Source organism: Procambarus clarkii, chromosome 36 (genome assembly GCF_040958095.1).
Source record: "Procambarus clarkii isolate CNS0578487 chromosome 36, FALCON_Pclarkii_2.0, whole genome shotgun sequence".
Classification (NCBI taxonomy): Eukaryota; Metazoa; Arthropoda; class Malacostraca; order Decapoda; family Cambaridae; genus Procambarus; species Procambarus clarkii.
This window is the reverse complement of record NC_091185.1, coordinates 29,324,975-29,346,052: the sequence shown is the minus strand read 5'-3', so window position 1 is coordinate 29,346,052 and position 21,078 is coordinate 29,324,975.

The following is a 21,078-nucleotide window of genomic DNA, read 5'->3' as shown; positions in this document are numbered from 1 at the left end:
AGGAACTGAACCCTCTAGTTCGTTTAGCTAAGCAAATAACAATTTGTGACGCTAGTTACAAAATTATTAATATTATATATATACATGTACACACTCTCATACATACATGTACATATATATATATACGTATACATATATACATGCACATACATATCTAATCACCTACACAAATACACACATCAATAATCTTTGTGTCACAAGTGATCAATAAGAGGCTCACAACAGTCACTATACAAGGCACTTTACATCTATGGTGAGTCACACAGCTACTAGTCTTGCTGCACACCCACCCAACTGGGCGGCAGCTTTACAGTCATTTGCTCCACACCCATCCAACTGGGCGGCAGCTTTACAGTTATGTGCAGCATTACCTACAGTAAGCAAATTTTGGATACTTCGCTAAGATTTCGAGCAGCACATCATTATGAATGAAGTACTTACACATTTCTTGGACACTATTGATGGTGTTATCCCTAAATTCCGCGATTTTTTCACATTCCATTATATAATGGCGCAAAGTAAGCGAATAGTTCTGCTGACAGAGTTTACATTTAGTCAAATCTACATCAGCAGATGTTACAAACTCCCAGAGGTACTTGTAGCCGAACCTAAGCCTAGCAGTGGTAACATCTAGAAGTCTGCTAACATTATTGGATGACCCATAGACGTGCGGTTCTTCCTGCATAATAGAATGATGATAGATGGAGTAACTGGTGTGAATTTCACTTTGCTTCAAGTCTCCGAAATTTAGCTGATGTTCCTGGGATATTGCTGCCCTCAGGCTGCTCAAAGGCAGTCCAAGTTTGTAATCAATTCCCTCTTTACGAGCAAAAGTCTTGGGCAACTCATCAGTTCTCAGTGGCTATTTTTACATTATCATTTACAACTAACTTAAGTTAAATAACAACCAGTAAACAGACTGCTGTTTTCTAATTCTAGTTCAGGCACTTCCTGGGATAAAACGCGAACATTCCTTGAGGAACTGTGAGGTGCTTATCTGTTTTTCCTCGTAACGGTCCCAAAGCTTCCACAAATGTTCCTGTTTCTCTTCATTGCTCTTGCGGCGACTGGACTTTAGCTTTTGATCAGAAACCAGTTGGTATTGCAAGGTTACCAGGGACGCCTCACGGTACAGTAAGGGGATTAAAATATATAAAGCCAAGTTGTCCCTCACTGCCCATTGATTCAGACGCTGGTGCCATCCTTCTACGTCATTGTTGGTCCTCACCAGTCGTCTAAATGCACACCAGTTCCCCAATTCCCACACACTGTTGCACAGCCACGTATTTTTTTTATGTAATGAGTTAATTGTGTCGTTAAGGGTGGACTGCTAGCCGACTTTTCTAATTCAGCAAACGCCTTACAATTATGTAGTACATACGTACCACATAAGTACGTGTGTGTTATACACGTACACACACACCTTGTCAAGCACAGGACGAAGCTTGAAAAAGTTTAATGGTATGCCAATAGGCTAGTCCCAGGACTAAGAGGCATGAGTTACGAGGACAGGCTGCGAGAAATGCACCTCATGACACTGGAAGACAGAAGAGTAAGGGTAGACATGATCACTACCTACAAAATTCTCAGAGCAATTGATAGGGTACATAAAGATAAACTGTTTAACACGGGTGGTAGGCGAACAAGGGGACACAGGTGGAACTTAGTACCTAAATGAGCCACTGGGATGTTAGAAAGAACTTTTTCAGTGTCAGAGTAGTTAATAGATGGAATGCATTAGGCAGTGATGTGGTGGAGGCTGACTCCATACACAGTTTCAAATGCAGATATGATAGAGCCCAGTAGGCTCAGGAATCTGTACATCAGTTGATTGCCAGTTCAGAGGTGGGACCAAAGAGCCAGAGCTCAACCCCCGCAACCACAACTAGGTGAGTATACACACAAACACACACACGCGCACACACACGTACACACACACACACAGACACAAACATACACATACTAATGCCTCTATTCACCTTGCAGTAAATAGGAACCTGAAAGTCAGGAAGCTGCTATAGGCTGCATCTTGGGGATGTGTGTGTGTGTTAGATAAAAATATATGTTGTTTAGATATGTAACGGTTCTATTGTTACGTAAAGTATGGTGACAAATGAACACAGACACTAAGATACTATATATATTTGGTCGAATATACAGAAGTACACAGGTGATACTTTGGTGTGAGTTGAGCGCACTGAGCGTTGGTACAGTATCTCGCAAGTGTCTGCTCTAGACCACACTTGAAAGTAGACTAGTTAATGTTTGCTATTCTTGCTGCTTATATTGCTCGGGCAACACCTCACCGTGTTGCCCGGGCAACGCCTCACCTCATTCATCTCCAAAGGTTGACAGGAATATTAACACTATATTTGGAGCGAGTATATTATTGGGATAATCTACTCGCTACAGATATGATGGAGGAAAAGAGGCCGAGAGTCGGTACATTAGACAACCGACGCTTAGAAAGGCGGGGTCCAAGAGCTAACAGCTAAATCTTGGAAATAATAAATTAAAATATTTAATACACACACATACGTGTTTCACAAGAATTTGGCTGAGGGCACACTGAGGGCTGGTGGCCCCGTCTCCAGGGGTAGTAGATTTTCGAACTTGAATTGACTTTCATACTTCATCCAGGGTTCAAGTTCAAGTAAACTTATTGAGATAATTAAATACATCCCAGAAAGGTAGAGTGCTCAGCTGTAGGAGCAGCCGACACATGGCTGGGACAACAATATGCTCAACCACACTGGCAGTCAGGGCTTTGACCTTGAGATGATTGGGGGGGTCAACCCCCACGGCCCTGTCCTCAACCAGGCCCGCAGGAACAAGTCAGTACACATAATATTCTTAAAAAATATAAAAATAAAATACTTACAGGGTTAAAAACATAAATACTGGAGAAAAGGATTTTTTCTGAGGTTGGAAGAAAACGTGCTCAGATTGGGGACTTGTTTATTTTATAATGGTAAATAATAAATTAATATATAATAAATTAATATATAATAAATTAATATATAAATTATTAAATAATAAATTAATAAATAAAATAATTATTATTATATAATAAATAATAATAATAACATAGTATAATGATAAGCAATTATTTTTAATTAATCAAATAGCTAATTAGGATGAATGATAATTAATTATTGACTAGTGCATAACAATAAAGTATTAAGGAATAATTATAATGAATAATCCTTAATAATAAAGTAGAGACCAATTACAATTAATAACTACATCCATAGGTAGTAAATGAAAGTTGCATTAATTTAATTAGACTAATTACAATTCATGGGAATATTTCTTAGCTATCTGCAGGCTTATCACTTTGGGGGTTCCGGCGGAACTGCTTATGTAAGAGCAGCTGCTGGCTTGGAAGAGGGGCCACGCCGTCTCCGTCCCGGTTTATATAACCTCGGGTCAATGCGCGCGCAGCTTGGGGCGGTTAAAGTCAGCTTCCAGACATACGTTCTCTTCCACTCAGAAAACCCACCGTTTTTGGGAAAACAGTGTTCTTATTCAGCAGTGTACATTATGAAAATTTTCCCACTGGAAAAAATTAAGGCCAGTAGGGTGGGGAGGGGACCTTCAACAAGCTGCTGGCTTCCTGTCCTGTTGAGGCTACTAAAGCTAATGGCCCTCAGGTAAATGAAATTAGAGCATAAGTACAAGAATGAACTAAAGAGCAGGCCTGAAGTAATTCCAGAACATTGCGATGACGGCTTGAAAAGGTCTGAACATGGTTGTGACCAATACCTCCCTGAGCTTGGTGGCCAGAGCCAAGGGTTGTAGGAGAAACTTGGTACTCCAGTACCAAGGGTTGTCGTTGTTGGTGCTCCCAGTTGGTGTGGCCGGGAGTGCACTCTCTTCACTCGTATTCCTCATGACGATGGAATTATTCACTTCAGGAGCATTAAACATTATAGTAGCATTTGCTAATCCAGTAGAATTAGTCAGTCCAGTAGCATTTGTCAGTCCAGTAGAATTTGTCGCTGCATTAGGAGGCTGGGAACCTCTTCGAGGTGCATGCATGTGCTTCCTGGTGTAATACCGGATGTTCAATATGTTTAAGCGAGCGTCGAGTCCAATAAAGTTGTTAATAAGGAACACACAGTGAGCGGGCGATATGATCAGAAGCACCACCATAACCCAGAACAATTTCCGCCAGCCACACATTTTACAACCCAATGGAATATATAACTTGGTAAGTTGTTAGCACTGGAGTCTGCTGGAATACTAAATGTGTTAAGATAATTGATTGATGAGCCACCACTCAAGCCACCCAAGAGGTGGCACGGGCATGAATAGCCGGTAAAATGAATGTGTTAGCAAATTTGTGCGTCTTATAGTCTGGGAGAGGGTGTGGGGGAAGTTGATAGTGAGGTGGACTTTGAAAGTTATCCTCTGTTACTGCATAAGATTAGAGGAAACTGCAGAAGGCCAATCAAATCAAATGTGTTCATTTTGTGCATTTATGATTGAGAAAGTTCATATAAAAATGTACATTAATTACCTAAAAGTCACAAGACCATCATTTTACGTAGATTGAACGTTAGGCTGTAGGTTGACCAAACTACATACTAGAAGATGAAAAGACGACGACGTTTCGGTCTGTCTTGGACCATTATCAAGACCATTGTGATGAGACGATTGATTGATTGATAAAGATTAAGCCACCTAAGAGGTGGCACGGGCATGAATAGCCCGTCAGATGAGATGAGAAAGACACGGGCATACGGCAAGAAAGAGGCGAGGAGGAGGAAAACTTAGATTGTATTCTGTACTATATCTTTTACATATTTCTATCATATTCACATATTTCTATCATATTCACATATTTCTATCGTACTCGCATATTTCTATCATATTCAAATATTTCTATCATATTCAAATATTTCTGTCATATTCACATATTTCTATCAAATTTCCCATGGCCTCTTTGATGGTTCAAGTTCAAGTAAGTTTATTGAGAAAAGGAAGTACATCTCAAAAGGATTGAATACTTTAGGCTATTTCTATCCTCGTCTATATAAGGTCTCTCAAGGGGCTCACAAACCCTTACAGTACACAATTATTAATTATATTCTACATGTCACATTCCAATGGTAATCACATGATATATTGTGGGATCTCTTATTGATTATGCTGCCCCCTGTTATATGTTGGTAAAGGCAGACTAAACAAATTGGAGAAGGTACAAAATGAATTCATGAGAATAATACCAAAATTATTCTCATGACCCAAGAAAATACTATTACTGAGATAATAATGATATGTTAACTAGACCACACACTAGAAGGTGAAGGGACGACGACGTTTCGGTCCGTCCGTTCGGACCATTCTCAAGTCGATCGACTTGAGAATGGTCCAGGACGGACCGAAACGTCGTCGTCCCATCACCTTCTAGTGTGTGGTCTGGTCAACATAATTTAGCCACGTTATTGTGACTCATCGCCTGCAATAATGATATGATTGATCTTACAGAGTAATGTGGATAGAAGTTCAGAGATAAATGAAGCTTCAGCGATTAGACTAATGAGAGGCGAGGGAGCTAATGAATTAATCCTCTCACTTCAAAAGATGGGAAGAAATGTATAATGCACGTGAAAACATAATAGACCCTAACATACACATAACATAAACCCTAACATATATGGCTACTCCTTCTCCTCGTCTAATATATCTGTGTGAGATAGTTTAAATCCGTGTATTTGATATTCAGCTAATAGTTCTCTGTTTTCTACATTCATCCATGTTTCGGTAAGTGCAATAATATATATTTTTTTGTCTGTGCAGACATGAGCATTTAAATAGTGTATTTTGTTTCTTAGACTCCTACTGATCATGTAATTTTCCCTAAGTGTATTGTTATTTTGAGGCCCTTCTCCTTCCGGTCGCCGAGCGGACAGCACACTGGACTTGTGATCCTGTGGACCCGCGTTCGATCCCGGGCGCCGGCGAGAAACAATGGGCAGAGTTTCTTTCACCCTATGCCCCTGTTACCTAGCAGTAAAATGGGTTCCTGGGTGTTAGTCAGCTGTCACGGGCTGCTTCCTGGGGGTGGAGGCCTGGTCGAGGACCGGGCCGCGAGGACACTAAAGCCCCGAAATCATCTCAAGATAACCTCAAGAAGATAACCTTCCCTGTTAATTTTGCCATTTTTTCCCACTGCCAACACAATTTTATTACCTCCTTTCTCCATATCAATTCCCATCCCACTATCTACTAACAGTTTAAACCCAAACAAACCCGTCCCACCACAGGTTCCAACGAGTTGGCAACAGCAACAACCCCAGCCCTCGATAGATGCACCCCATCCCGAGCATACACATGTTACAGTCCCGCTCCTGTGCCAGGTAAGTCTACTAAGGGATCACCATAGCCCGTGCTACCTGGAACTTTTTGTTCCAAGTAGCGAATCTTAAATAAAAACAACGAGTATTCATGTCATTCCTTCCATAGAAGTGTTCCAAGTTATCAATGAATGATTTTGCATTTGATTTGCAATATTTGTTCAGCCGGCAATTTACACCAAGTGCCCTCGACAACCATTCATATCCAACTCCCTTTCTTGGAAGAATGCCACATATGATCGGGATTCCTCCCTTGCTCCTAACTAATCCTATGGCTGTCTTAAACCTCTGTATCAGTTCCTCACTCCTAACTCGTCCAACATCATTTCCACCTACACTGATACAAATAATGGGTTCCCATTTCCAGTAATAATACCATTTCGGCTTGAGTTTCACTATTAGTTATATAACGTCCTCGCTGGTAACTGCTAAATTAGTCAACCTGACCTCTTCCCCACCAACATAGACTTTATTATACTACGTAATAAACTCCATGTAACCTACTTTACCTACTAAATGAGAACATACATAAGAACAAGGTAACTGCAGAAAGCCTATTGGCCCATACGAGGCAGCTCCTATCTATAACCACCCAATCCCACTCATAAACATGTTCAACCCACGCTTGAAACAATCGATCTCAATAAATAAATCTCAAAACAATAAATCTCAAACTATGTCTTGCTATTTTCAAACAATATTGATTATTGACCGATTTGTTTAACTGCTGATATCTGCCAAGAATAAACTTGAAGACAATTTTAATCTTCTGTTTATTTAGTTAAAATTACTGTACTTCTGCAGTACTGTTGCATTTTCTGCTGTTCCACACATTATCTATTTATTATTAGTCTTTTTTCCTTTTTCTTTCAATTCAATTGATGATTTTGATCTCAATTAGTTTTAAGCTTTAGTCTAAGTGTTTTCCTCCCACCTTGCGCGAAACGCTGTACGTATTAGTGGCTTTAGGCACAGTACGTTCGAGCTTTATCTAGAAATCCAACATAATGTTTGTAACTGATTTTGAATGTATGTACTTTTAACTGAATAAACATTATCCTATATATCATAGTTATGTTGAACGCTAATTTTTCCACACTATGCCTATTAATAGTCCTCAAATTATGCTACAATGTACCTGTTAATATTCTTCAAATTTTACTACATATTATCAGTTACATCAAGGACCTGCCCGAAACGCTATGCGGGTTTGTGGCTTTACAAGAATGTAAAAACATCAATGCCATATACTCTCATAAACCCACTGTTGACCAGACCACACACTAGAAGGTGAAGGGACAACGACGTTTCGGTCCGTCCTGGACCATTCTCAAGTCGATTATCTTGAGAATGGTCCAGGACGCAATCGACTTGAGAATGGTCCAGGACGGACCGAAACGTCGTCGTCCCTTCACCTTCTAGTGTGTGGTCTGGCCAACATACTTCTGCCACGTTATTGTGACTCCTCGCCTGCAAACCCAATGTACCTTCTTCAATATATAAATAAATAAAAATCAATAGCAAAATCTCCACCAAATAGCTTAACGTTCACATGGGTTAGGAGCCCTTCTGTAGAATAAAAGTGAAGGGTTACAGAAGAGTTAAACTTGTGTAGTTGACTTGTATTGTAAGGTGAGGAGAGTGTGATGAAGTGAGAGGAGCGGCGTATATAAGTCCTGGAGACCAGACTCTTGACACAGTCATCCGCCATAGGACGCTCCCAATAATTAACTTCGAATATAAACATTTCGTACAATTACTGGACAAGATGAACATGTTGTGGTTTGTTGGTGTGGCGCTGATGGCGCTGGTGGTAACAGAGGCGCTCCCTGTACCAAAGGTGCTCCCTGTAACAGAGGCGCTCCCTGTAGCAGAGGTACCAGACGCCCTCCCCATCGACACCAACAACTCATCAGAAACATTTAATAACTCTACGACACACGATGCTCTGAAGGAGTTCAGGCCAACTGATGACTCCCTGTTCGAAAAGCTGCTAGCCAAGACGCCCTCAGAAGTCGTCAAAGATATCAAGGAAAAGATGACAAACGTGAAGCAGACGATTGAGGAAACTGAGGCAATGAAGCGGCTTGCCAGCTCTCTGGCACCAGTCAAAACTTGGCTCAAGGAGAAGGTCACCACAGTGAAGGAGAAGGTCAGCGCCCTAAAGAATACCACCTTCCAGCAGATGTACGACAACATTAAGGAGCGGGTAACCAGCTTCAACCACAAGATTGGAACCTGGATCAAAGATGACTCTTCCAAACTGTTAAATCTCCAGATTGATCCACTTCATTATCATATTAGATCCAGAATATATAACCCTTAGCCCATTTATTAATGTATTGGCTGATAAAGTATGTAAATAATTTACATATACTTTCATATATATTAAAATTATGTTAAATATTCAAACGAAATATTGTAATAAATTGTTGTTTCATAATTTGTAATTTTATTACCATTACACTTACTCTATGCCTACACATTACAGTATTCTGTAATCTGAGACATTACATATTTCAGCGTTGAAGACAACCTTAGTTATACTGTCCATCCTTAAAATGGATAAGAGATTGGTAGATGCAGTTTAATTGTTTACCTGAGAGCCACTAACACTAGTGGCCTCAATAATGACAGGTCCTACAGTTCTTCATTGTAGCTTGTTGCGCTTGAACCCTTTGCTCCTTGTTTGTGTTACATCAGACCTTTTGAAGTAATTTTCCAGATCAACATCCTCCAAATTAACATAAGAACATAAGAACAAAGGCAACTGCAGAAGGCCTGTTGGCCCATACGAGGCAGCTCCTATTTATAACCACCCAATCCCACTCATATACATGTCCAAGCTTGAAACAATCGAGGGACCCCACCTCTACAATGTTACGCGGCAATTGGTTCCACAAATCAACAACCCTGTTACTGAACCAGTATTTACCCAAGTCTTTCCTAAATTTGATTGATTGATGAAGATTAAGCCACCCAAAAGGTGGCACGGGCATGAATAGCCCGTAAGTGGTGGCCCTTTTAAGCCATTACCAGTATCAAGAGCCGATACTGGAGATCTGTGGAGGTGCGAATGCACCCTGCATGACGGGAGATGTCTCCCTTATGAATGTGTTAAGATGAAGATGAAGCCACCCAAAAGGTGGCACAGGCATAAATAGCCCGTAAGTGGTGGCCATTTTAAGCCATTACCAGTATCAAGAGCTGATACTGGAGATCTGTGGAGGTGCGAATGCACCCTGCATGACGGGAGATGTCTCCCTTGTGAATGTGTTAAGATGAAGATGAAGCCACCCAAAAGGTGGCACAGGCATGAATAGCTCGTAAGTGGTGACCCTTTTGAGCCATCACCAGTATCAATAGATGATACTGGAGATCTGTGGAGGTGCGACTGCACCCTGCGTGACGGGAGATGTCTCCCGGACCAAATGGTGACCAGATGATCGACACACACGATGTATACTACGATGATGATGATGATGAAGATTAAGCCACCCAAAAGGTGGCACGGGCATAAATAGCCCGTAAGTGGTGGCCCTTTTAAGCCATTACCAGTATCAAGAGCTGATACTGGAAATCTGTGGAGGTGCGAATGCACCCTGCATGACGGGAGATGTCTCCCTTATGAATGTGTTAAGATGAAGATGAAGCCACCCAAAAGGTGGCACGGGCATGAATAGCTCGTAAGTGGTAGCCCTTTTGAGCCATCACCAGTATCAATAGATGATACTGGAGATTTGTGGAGGCGCGACTGCACCCTGCGTGACGGGATATGTCTCCCGGACCAAGTGGTGACCAGATGGTGGTGTTTCCTAAATCTAAACTTATCCAATTTATACCCATTGTTTCGTGTTCTGTCTTGTGTTGATACTTTTAATACCCTATTAATATCCCCTTTGTTATGTCCATTCACCCACTTGTAAACCTCTATCATGTCACCCCTAACTCTTCGCCTTTCCAGTGAATGCAACTTAAGCTTTGTTAATCTTTCTTCATATGAAAGATTTCTAATTTGGGGAATTAACTTAGTCATCCTACGCTGGACACGTTCAGTATTGAAATTGTTCAGTATTTTTATAAGTTTCAATGAGATCCGCCCTGTCATGCCTGGTTTGCAGTGTTGTTAGTCCTGTGGCCATCAACTGTCCTGATACATGAGTTGACTTAGCTCTGGAATGATTTTTTGTTGCCTGGTGTTGCACTCTTTCCAGAGTAGCTATGTCCTTCTGAAGATGGTCTCCATGCTTGGATACAGTTATCCAAATGGGAGAGCACCAGATTTGTACAATTGAATCGCAACCCTAAGCCATATTGATGCTCTGTGAACAGAGCATTTTCTCTCTCAAACCATATACACTGATGGTTCCCTACACCGCACCACGGGTGCAGCTGGAAGTTGTCCTGACAATGGGCGATGGCTTATATTTTGAGTGGGAAGTCCGTATACACAACTGGGCCTCTACCCTTCAGACCGAACTATTTGCTATGCTTCTTGCACTGAAATGTGTACAAGTCTCCAAACTTGATACATTCATTGTAAGTGACTCATTATCATCCTTAATTGCTCTCAGCTCTTTAAGACATAACTGTAATATGTTCGTGTCTGAAGCTAGACACAAATACAACAAAATTATTAATGATGGTAACAGAGTCCATTTCATGTGGTCTTCATCTCATGTTGGCCTCCGAATGCAGGATAGAGCTGATTGTTTGGATTGTCAATAAGCAGTCTGAGAGCAATAGTACACTAAGAACTTCAACAAAATATTGTAGATCTGAGGTAAAGTAAAATCGACACCAGTAATTCCATCTATCATCATACTATCATGCCTGTTGGTTATCTGGGGCTTTAACTCAGATAGTAAATGATTTGATTACTATGTTTAACATAAATCGAAGGACCACCCACTTTTGAGAAAAGAGGGAAAACAAACAAAGGTGATTATTAGATTGACACTATAGAACCAGTGCCTATGTACTATAATTAACTGAACAATCACTTGAAAATAATGAATAGACTGTATTATTAATTAATTAAAGTCAAAGCCTCAAATATCAACATTGGGGGGGGTATTTCTAGAAGTTCATATATATCTAGGAACCAGTGTGGTTCGTCACTAGTTCATTGTTGAGTTAGTAACATAGCAAATCTAAACTAATATAGATTCAAAGATATGATACCTCAAATAATGAATATATTAAAAGATTATGCAATATTGAGCAATAATAAGAGCAAAACACATTAAACATTAAGCCATAAATTCTGGCATTAAATTATTCACTGTAAAATTCCTATATGTGAATTTATATAGAAACTACTAATACTCTTAGCTAAATTTATACGAAAGCGGGTGTCTTAGCTGTAAGACGACTTCTGTAACTCCGTTTCGTTACTCGTCCTCGTGACCACATGCTCCCAATAAGGAAGAAACAGAAGGAAATTATCGTGAGTGATGAGAGACAACTTGTTAACTCCTCGTCTACACGCTGCAATCAGGGGAAAATTAAGTAGCATTGTATTAGGCTATAAATTATTTCAATATTCATTGAAATTGAAATAAATGAAGGAAATCAACTAACGTTGTGTTGTTATAAGTTGTGCTTCGTAACGACAGACTACCCACAAATATACAATCTGGAGTGATGCATCAGACTAAAAAGATATACTTAACACGAGCGTATCAAATACTAAATTCTGCCGAAACCGCGTCTGACAGTACCAGGCGTCCACTGCTGTGTACGTATAAATACGGGCCGTGACTTCAATTATTGACGCGTTATTACCTGGCAGGGCACTGCAGAACACGTAGGGAGGTAATTGGTGACTATGGGTGGAGTTGCAACGTAATTATTGTTGAAAAACTCTTCAGTCACACCACCACGCGTCTTTCCTTCCTGATCGCTAGTCGAACACTGAGGAATAATGGCGGCTCGCCGCTCGCATCTCCCTCAGCCCTCTCCAATTGTGGTAGGTTACAATTAAGTGATTGTAACCTATCACCGCTGCCTACTGTGAGCCTCTTGTTGAATCACTTGTGATATAAAAAGATTATCGATGTGTACATGTATTTGTGTAAATAATTGTATATACAGTATATGTACATGTATATATAACATTAGCAATTGTGTCACTGGCTTAGATAAACGAACTCTGGGGTTCAGTTCCTGAATCCCTTAAGTGCCTCTGTAACCCTTTCCACCACCGCCCACGGGATGGGTATGGGGTGCATAATAAAGAAACAATCATCAGCTACTGGATGATGGGAGGGGGGGGGGCCGGGGTGCAGGACAAACATATCAATTTTGACACTAGCTCTCCACATATGTCAGTTGCTTAATTTAGAAACTGTACTTGGAGTCGGTCTCGAACCCATTGTTGATGTGCATTGAATGTTGTAACCAGCTCATCAAGATTGTAACTTGCTTAGCTAAATGAATTGTGTGGTTCAGTCCCTGAGCCCATTATGTGCCTCTCTAACCCTTTCCACTACCGCCCACAAGATGAGTATGGGGTGCATAATAAATGAACTGAACTAACCACCTTCTCATCCTTAAAGTCAAAGGTACTCTTGATTATTCCAAGTGTTTGGTTCGCTGTGTTGACTGACGCTCCCTACCTGCTGTGTAACTGTTACTGAGTGGACGATTTTGACTCCAAGGCCATTTTCTTCATCAAACTGCTGTAATGTAATTAATTGGTGGGGCATAACAACCCAGTTGTGGCGTGGGTTGTTATGCCCAGCATGAAGGGGGCATATCGCATTTGTCGTGTTTGTATTAAAAAGCATTTGTCAGTAATCTGACCATTTGTGTACTTCATGTAGATCTCTTTGTAAGGCTTAAACATCATTATCATTTCCCACGTCACCATAAATCTTTGTGTCATCTGCAAATTTGCTGATGTGGTTTGTAATATTCTCATTTATATCATTGATGTATATGACAAAAAGGGTTGGCCCCAACATGGACCCTTGTGGTACCCCACTTACCACATTTCTCCAGTCAGATTCATTCCCATTTAGCACGACTCTGTTTTCTTTGTTTTAACCATTGCTTTAGTCATTCTGGTATTCTTCCATTTATTCCATGTGCCTGTAATTTCAAGCCAGTCTTTCATGCGGTTTCATTATATACTCATTATATACACGAAGCACTACCTAATAAATTCTCTGTAACCTACCTTACCCCTCTATTGTCAACCCATGTCTGTTTTTTAAACAAAGCTGTTTGTCGACCTAATTGTATTTGTGCTGCTTTTTCTGCCATGTTCCTTCCTTTTTTTATCTTTATTTTTATTTGTTCTCAATGCATTTTATTCTTTATACTCAATTGGTATTAAGTTTTAGCCATTAATGTTTTTCCCTGCTCGAAACGCTTTGCGTAATAGTGGCTTTAGGCATTGTATGTACTAGCTCTATCTATAAATCGATCAATTTTTGTAAAATCTATTGTATGTATGTACCTTACCTGAATAAACATTTATTTATTTATATTTTATATTATTCATTGACTTTGTGGTTGGCGTACTAGTACTAGTCACCATTGTCATTCAATTTTAATACAAAACTGGTTTATCAATAACGTTCTGTAGTCTCAGTGGCGGAAACTACAGTACCGTATTCAGTACTATAACTCACAAGGCAACGCTGTAGAAAAGTGTGTCATGTCATTGGTAGATGACATGTCCCCGTGTCATGTTAACAGTCCCCGTGGAGACTGTCATTGATTTGTAACAAGGAGAAAAACGGTTTCAAGCTCAACAAGCCACAATGTAGGACTGAGACCAGGAGATGCTCCTTCACCCACAGGGTTATTAACTCATGGAACCGCCTACCCGACGAAGATGTAAATGTCAAAACTTGTAATATTTATTGTACAGTTGGAAAAGATCATCTTTGACAAGCCGCCGGCTTCCTGTCCTAATTGAGGCTCTCACTAGTCTTTCTCAGGTAAACTAAACTGCATCTACCAATCTCTTATCCATTTTAAGGACGGACAGTATAACTAAGGATGTCTTCAACGCTGAATATGTAATATCTCACATTACATAATACTGTAATGTGCAGGCATAGTGTAAGTGTCATGGTAATAAAATTACAAATTATGAAACAACAATTTATTTCAATATTTCGTTTGAATATTTAACATCATAATTTTAATATATATAAATTATTTATATATTTTATCAGCCAATACATTAATAAAGAGGCTGAGGGTTATATATTCTGGATATAACTTGATAATGAAGGTCATTAGTCTGGAGATTTAACAGTCTGGGAGATTCGTCTTTGATCCAGGTTCCAATCTTGTGGTTGAAGCTGGTTACCCGCTCCTTAATGTTGTCGTACATCTGCTGGAAGGTGGTATTCTTCAGGGCGCTGACCTTCTCCTTCACTGTGGTGACCTTCTCCTTGAACCAAGTTTTGACTGGTGCCAGAGAGCTGGCAAGCCGCTTCATTGCCTCAGTTTCCTGAATCCTCTGCTTCACGTTCGTCATCTTTTCCTTGATATCTTTGACGACTTCTGAGGGCGTCTTGGCTAGCAGCTTATTGAACAGGGAGTCATCAGTTGGCCTGGACTCCTTCAGAGCATCGTGTGTCGTAGAGTTATTTAGTGTTTCTGATGAGTTGTTGGTGTCGACGGGGAGGGCGTCTGGTACCTCTGCTACAGGGAGCGCCTCTGTTACAGGGAGCGCCTCTGTTACAGGGAGCACCTTTGGTACAGGGAGCGCCTCTGTTACCACCAGCGCCATCAGCGCCACACCAACAAACCACAACATGTTCATCTTGTCCAGTAATTGTACGAAATGTTTATATTACAAGTTAATTATTGTGAGCGTCCTATGGCGGATGACTGTGTCAAGAGTCTGGTCTCCAGGACTTATATACGCCGCTCCTCTCACTTCATCACACTCTCCTCACCTTACAATACAAGTCAACTACACAAGTTTAACTCTTCTGTAACCCTTCACTTTTATTCTACAGAAGGGCTCCTAACCCATGTGAACGTTAAGCTATTTGGTGGAGATTTTGCTATTGATTTTTATTTATTTATTTATTTATTTATTGAAGAAGGTACATTGGGTTTATGAGAGTATATAGCATTGATGTTTTTTACATTCTTGTAAAGCCACAAACCCGCATAGCGTTTCGGGCAGGTCCTTAATGTAACTGATAATTTGTAGTAAAATTTGAAGAATATTAATAGGTACATTTGTAGTAAAATTTGAGGATTATCAACAGATACATTGGAGCATAATTTGAGGTAATAGGTCAGTCGTGACCAGTCGTGTGCGGTTGCAGTGTAAGCGTTCTACGATACTGTGAAATTGTTGTCAACTGTTACAAATATACTGTGCATTTGCGTGTTGGGGAAATGACAGAGGCGATCTGCCTCAGTGATAGACAATCCTGCACTAGGACTGACGATTTTGAGAGTGAGGATGACCTGGTATCAAGTACAAGATGATACCAGGCCGTATCAAGTTGCAATGTCCAAAAAGAAACGACGTAGTTTTCACCGACAGCAAGACAGTGAGTGTAGATGAAGGGAAAAAGCGACAGAAAAATTGTTGTGATCCACAACGGGAGAATCCAGTGATGCAAACTCCCAGGAATTGTCAACAGGAAACCCTAACCAACAGGACGCAAGACACACAGATTAATAGAAGGAAGCTGCCGTTATTCCCTACAACATGCCAACTGAACTTTCATCAAAAGCTGGAGTGGACGGTTCGACTGGCTAAGGAGTTTTTTTTAATATGAAGCACTATTCAAGGAGGGTCTTCACCGGCCCTACATAACAGTTGGGACAGAAAAGGCCGTGGAACACCTATCGACGGTTGGGTTTGAGAATATTTGTGATGGTTACTCCGGAAGAAAGTATGATGCACACCAAGAACATAGTTTTTAAGTATCCAACTTATTTGGATCTTGATTATCTTCTTTCCAACAATGACAGTGTTGTTTGGGCAAAGAGGAACAGTGTTCGTCGTGAAAAACAAAGCCAGGTTGTTGGCTTGGTAAAGGGTGAGGCTCCGGAAATAATTTTTGTTCAAGGACTAGGCTACAGGAAATTGCAAAAAATACATTGAGGAGCCCATATTATGCATGAAGTGTTCTCGTTGGGGACATATGGCTTGGAAATGTCAGTTTGACCCCAGGTGTCGGTATTGTGGTAAGAAACACGACTCACGAGAGTGTAGTCAAGATTGAAAAAGGTGAAAAATTCGTCCCATCTTGTTTCAATTGTCGAGGCAGCCACAATGCTGGTTCCTGTCTGTGCCCCATGAAGCCTCATCTGAGAGACTCTAGGACGGGTCCTACAAGCAGGATAGATGTATCCTCGCAGGAACGAAAGATTATGCAGCAGGAACATGGAGGAAAGAGCCGGAAGCCAACGACAGCCCATATGAACAATGTCTCTAAGTCTCTAAGGTACTCTCGTATCTCATGGAATGTGACGGACAGGGCAAAGGTAGTTTTATTATTAATCATGGATGAAAGTAGAGTGAGGATATTATCTTGAAACGTTAATGGGTTAAAAATTAGAGCGGTGGATGTACACTATTATACTCTTAGAGAGAATATTGACATAGTAGCACTCCAGGAAACTGGGGATAGGGATGGTAGCATTCTGAGGCTAAATGGCTGATTGATTGATTGATGAAGATTAAGCCACCCAAGAGGTGGCACGGGCATGAATAGCCCGTAAGTGGTGGCCCTTTCGAGCCATTACCAGTATCAAAAGATGATACTGGAGATCTGTGGAGGCGCAACTGCACCCTGCGTGACGGGAGATGTCTCCCGGACCAAGTGGTGACCAGATGTATCTTCTTGATTGATTAAGATTAAGCCACCCAAAAGGTGGCACGGGCATGAATAGCCCGTAAGTGGTGGCCCTTTTGAGCCATTACCAGTATCAAGAACTGATACTGGAGATCTGTGGAGGTGCGAATGCACCCTGCATGACGGGAGATGTGTCCCTTGTGAATGTGTTAAGATGAAGATGAAGCCACCCAAAAGGTGGCACGGGCATGAATAGCTCGTAAGTGGTGGCCCTTTTGAGCCATCACCAGTATCAATAGATGATACTGGAGATCTGTGGAGGTGCGACTGCACCCTGCGTGACGGGAGATGTCTCTCGTCGTGAAGAGGAGAGAGAGAGAGAGAAGATTAAGCCACCCAAAAGGTGGCTTGGGCATGAATAGCCCATAAGTGGTGGCCCTTTTGAGCCATTTCCAGTATCAATAGATGATACTGGAGATCTGTGGAGGTGCGACTGCACCCTGCGTGACGGGAGATGTCTCCCGTCAGGGTGGGCTAAATGGCTATACAGGTTTTCACTTATATGCTGATGGGGAAACTAGGGGGGGGGGGGGGGTCTCATGTTATGTCAAAAGCAGCATGAACAAATACATGGAACAAGTACCATACCTGCCAAGATAACTGGAATTCCTCAGAGATATAGAGGTATTGAAATTATTAGTTTGCGGATACAATTACAAGACCGAGAGTTAAATTTCATTAATCTATACATCTCTGATAGCTCCCTTGATTTAAGATACTTGCCAGATTCCTTCTTTTCTGAAGATACCCTTGTGGTAGAGGATTTTAATGCCAGACATCCAGCTTTAGGATCAAAAGGTAAAGCAAATAGGAATGGTTGCAGATGGTACCAGTTTTTGCAGGAACATGAAGATGTTCAACTGCTGGGCGAGCCCTCTCCTACTCATTTGAGGGGAGGGAGATTAGATTATGCTTGTTTGATAAATGCTGAGGGTATAGAGGGGAATTGTCTTACTATGGATGAAATGCTAAGTGATCATTTTGCATCACAAATACAGCTTAAACTAGATACAAAAAATACCTGCCTTCAGAGGAAAAGGTTAGAGTTTAGTGAGAGAGAATTAAGGGGTCTTGTTGGTTATATTAAGTCTTGGTATGATACTTATAAGCCAGTTTCGACAGAAGCATTTTATGAAGATCTAATTAAGGAGGTACATGTATTTAAGCAACATTGAACCGGAAAGCATCTAGTATAAAAAAGGCATCCCCCTAGAAAAGAAAATCTTTTTGTTCACAGTAGCTGAATCTTAAACAGCAGAAAAGAAAATTATACACAGGATAAGATGGTTCAGGGGTGGACATTAACAATGAGGAGAGCTCACAGGAATTGGAATAGGAATGGTAGGACTGAGGAAGGGAAGAATGCTTTACTGGCAGTTGCTAGGCTGTGTGGGGAGAAGAGAAAGGAAATTAGGAGCAAGTATTGGCAGGAGTTTGCAGAGAAAGTTGGGAGTAACAGAAACTTGAAGGAAATCTGGCATGACGTAAATAAAATAAGGGGTAAAAAGCATAATTTTGTTGCACATCCAGACCCGCAAGGAATTACAAATGGGCTCGTAAATAAATGGGCGGAAGCTGCCAAACTTAGCTCATTACCCGCTGTAATGAGAGATTCATTAGATTCTTGGAAAGATCTAAGAAAGGATTTTATTCTTACAGCAGGTAACAGTGGTGATGTCACTTGCACAGGTATTATCAGAGATGAACTAATAATGGTGATTAAAGTTGGGAAATCTACCGCACCTGGGGAGGATGGAGTAACTTATGAAATACTTAATGAACTTGTCATTAAGATGAAAAGCCCACCGTTAGGCCTCTTTAATATTAGTTATAAAGAGAGCAGTATTATTAGTAAACTGGAAAAAAAGCTATGATCATCCATATCCCTAAAGCCAATGGAGAGTACAGACCTGTGTCCTTAACCTCGTGTTTTTGTAAAATAATGGAGAGGATCATTTTAAACTTTTATATATAATAGGTGATCAGCTGTCTAGTAATTTGTTCGGGTTCCTCAGAGAAAAAAGTACCTCTGACTGTATTATTAAATGTCAAACTAATGATAATTATTATTATAGAATTTTTATTGATTTACAAGGAGCTTTTGATAAAGCCAACAAAGAAGCTATCTTATATGAACTAGCTAGTCTTGGGTGTTAAAGGGAGATTATTGCGCTGGATAGGGGATTATCTTTACGAAAGGAAGGCTCAGGTGTGGTATCAAGGTTGTATGTCAGATGTGAGATCCTTTGAACTCGGTACACCTCAGGGAGGAGTGTTGAGTCCCACCCTGTTTAATGTACTAATGAATAAGATAGCATCTGAGAGATACTCAAATGGAGTAACTCCGATCATATATGTCGATTATATTTTGTTTCAGGGCAAAGCTATTTCAAAGGTTCAAACGGTGTTGAATAATTTCGGAAACCTGTGTCACCATATGGGACTGGTGGTTAATGAAGACAAAACTAAGTTTGAATGTAGAAGTCGGAGGCCCATTATATTGAAAATAAACGGTAAAAATATAGAGAGTTAATATATATAAATATTTAGGCATATATGTTGGATATACCCATAAGAGTTTGGAAGCTGAGATGAACAGACTGTTGGGTCAATGTCGGAAGAGATTACAACCTCTGAAGGCCTTGGTATGCTGTGGAAAGGGAGTGGGAGCCCCTGTGATACGAATTATATACTTGAGTATTGTAAGATATCTTATTGATTATGCTGCACCTGTCATTTCTTGTTTTGGTTAAGGTAGGATGGGCAAGTTGGAGAAGGTACAAAATGAAGCCATGAGAATTATCTTAGGATGCCCAAGAAATGCTGTGATTGACATAATGAGGATGGAGTTGAATCTGCAGAGTATTGGGGATAGAATTTCAGAGATAAATGTAGCCTCTGCAATTAGATTAATGAGAGGTGGGGGAGCTAATGAATTAATCCTCTCAGTCCAAAAAGTGGGAAGTAATGAACAACATATGATAATGAAGAGAGCATATATGAGTACCTTATGCTCTACTGTTATAAAGTATGATGTTATTACAGACACTCGCCTGGCGTTCCGCGAGCGCTATGTCCTGGGTTCGTATCCTGGCCGGGGAGGATTTACTGGGCGCAAATCCTTAACTGTAGCCTCTGTTTAACTCAACAGTAAAATGTGTACTTGGTTGTAACAACGATTCTTCGCGGCGGGGATCGTATTCCAGGGACCTGCCCGAAACACTACGCGTACTAGTGGCTGTACAAGAATGTAACAACTCTTGTATATATCTCAAAAAAAAAGTATTGCTTTGCCTAAGAGACAAGTCACACCACCGTGGGAGGATTGTAGTGTAGATGTAGTAATTATTCCATTGCAAAATAAAAAAGTATGTATGAGATAAGAGAGCTGAGGGCAACATATGCCCTCTTATGTACTTGTATGTACCAGCTCTATCTATTAATCCAACAAACTTTGTAAAATCTCTTGTATGTATGTACCTTACCTAAATAAACATTTATTTATTATTTATTTATGCAACAACATATGGCTGCACGTGAAAGCTGCCTGGTATAGGCCTTCTGCAGTTTCCTTTAATCTTAGAATAAGGTCCAAGTGGAATAACAGCACTTATCGTCACATTCAGCCCCGCTCCTGTACCAGGTAAATCCACCACGGGCTGAACATAGCCCGTGCTACTTGCCCCGCTCCTGTGCCAGGTAAGTCCACTACGGGCTCACCATAGCCCGTGCTACTGGCCCCGCTCCTGTGCCAGGTAAGTCCACTACGGGCTCACCATAGCCCGAGCTACTTGCCCCGCTCCTGTGCCAGGTAAGTCCACTACGGGCTCACCATAGCCCATGCTACTTGCCCCGCTCCTGTGCCA